The 2,137-nt window shown below is 44.0% G+C and overlaps 1 non-coding gene across 1 annotated transcript; it reads left to right on the forward strand.

Moving 5' to 3' along the window:
* The first annotated feature begins 1,494 nt into the window (after positions 1 to 1,494).
* Positions 1,495 to 1,566, forward strand: TRNAC-ACA (transfer RNA cysteine (anticodon ACA)). The gene has a single exon. It is a non-coding gene; the product is annotated as a tRNA-Cys (tRNA).
* Positions 1,567 to 2,137: the final 571 nt, after the last annotated feature.

Here is a 2,137-nt window from a genome sequence, read left to right on the forward strand (position 1 = left end):
GACAGAGAGCCTGATGAGCTATGGAGGCAGGTTCGTGACATTGTACAGGAGGCAGGGATCAAGACCATCCCCATGGAAAAGAAATGCAAAAAAGCAAAATGGCTGTCTGGGGAGGGCTTACAAATAGCTGTGAAAACAAGGGAAGCAAACAGCAAAGGAGAAAAGGAAAGATAGAAGCATATGAACGCAGAGTTCCAAAGAATAGCAAGGAGAGATAAGAAAGTCTTCTTCAGAAATCGATGCAAACAAATAGAGGAAAACAATAGAATGGGAAAAACTAGAGATCTCTTCAAGAAAATTAGAGATACCAAGGGAACATTTCATGCAAAGATGGGCTCGATAAAAGACAGAAATGGTAGGGATCTAACAGAAGCAGAAGATATTAAGAAGAGGTGGCAAGAATACACAGAAGAACTGTACAAAAGAGATCTCCACAACCTGGATAATAACGAAGGTGTGAGGACTCACCTAGAGCCAGACATCCTTGAATGTGAAGTCAAGTGGGCCTTAGCAAGCATCACTACGAACAAAGCTAGTGGAGGTGATGGAATTCCAGTTGAGCTATTTCAAATCCTGAAAGATGATGGTATGAAAGTGCTGCACTCAATATGCCAGCAAATTTGGAAAACTCAGCAACGGCCACAGGACTGGCAGAGGTCAGTTTTCATTCCAATCCCAAAGAAAGGCAATGCCAAAGAGTGCTCAAACAACCGCACAATTGCACTCATCTCACACGCCATCTATGGGGTCGCACAGAGTCGGACACGACTGAAGTGACAGCAGCAGCAGCAGCACATGCTAGTGAGGTAACGTTCAAAATTCTCCAAGCCAGGCTTCAGCAATATGTGAACCGTGAACTTCCAGATGTTTAAGCTGGTTTTAGAAAAGGCAGAGGAACCAGAGATCAAATTGCCAACATCCGCTGGATCATCAAAAAAGCAAGAGAGTTCCAGAAAAAACATCTATCTGCTTTATTGACTATGCCAAAGACATTGACTGTGTGGATCACAATAAACTGTGGTAAATTCTGAAAGAGATGGACTGGACATGGAACAATAGACTGGTTCCAAATAGGAAAAGGAGTACATCAAGGCTGCATATTGTCATCCTGCTTATTTAACTTATATGCAAAGTTCATCATGAGAAATGTTGGGCTGGAGGAAGCACAAGGTGGAATCAAGATTGCCAGGAAAAATATCAATAACTGCAGATATGCAGATGACACCACTCTTATGGCAGAAAGTGAAGAAGAACTAAAGAGCCTCTTGATGAAAGTGAAAGAGGAGAGTGAAAAAGTTGGCTTAAAGCTCATCATTCAGAAAACGAAGATCACGGCATCTAGTCCCATCACTTCATGGCAAAGAGATGGGGAAACAGTGGAAACAGTGGCGGGCTTTATTTTTCTAGGCTCCAAATCACTGAAGATGGTGACTGCAGCCATGAAATAAAAAGGCGCTTACTCCTTGGAAGGAAAGTTATGACCAACCTTTGACTTCCCAGGTGGCTCAGATGGTAAAGCATCTGCCTACAATGCAGGAGACCTGGGTTCAAGCCCTGGGTTGGGAAGATCCCCTGGAGAAGGAAATGGCAATCCACTCCAATACTGTTGCCTGGAAAATCCCATGGACAGAGGAGCCTGGTACGCTACAGTGTATGGGGTCGCAAAGAGTCAGACACAACAGAGTGACTTCACTTCACTTCAGACAGCATATTAAAAAGCAAGGACACTACTTTACCAACAAAGGTCCATCTCATAAGGCTATGGTTTTTCAGTAGTCATGTATGAATGTGAGATTTGGGGTGTAATAAAGCTGAGCACGGAAGAATTGATGCTTTTGAACTGTGGTGTTGGGGAAGACTCTTGAGACTCCCTTGGACTGCAAGGAGAGCCAACGTAATGGAAACAGTCCTGGGTGTTCATTGGAAGGACTGATGTTGAAGCTGAAACTACAATACTTTGGCCACCTGATGCAAAGAGCTGACTCAGTTGAAAAGACTCTGATGCTGGGAAAGATTGAAGGTGAGAGAAGGTGATGACAGAGGATGAGATGGCTAGATGGCACCACCGACTCAATGGACATGAGTTTGAGAAAACTCTGAGAGTTGGTGATGAACAGGGAAGCCTGGTGTGCTGCAG

Source organism: Budorcas taxicolor, chromosome 11 (assembly GCF_023091745.1).
Source record: "Budorcas taxicolor isolate Tak-1 chromosome 11, Takin1.1, whole genome shotgun sequence".
Classification (NCBI taxonomy): Eukaryota; Metazoa; Chordata; class Mammalia; order Artiodactyla; family Bovidae; genus Budorcas; species Budorcas taxicolor.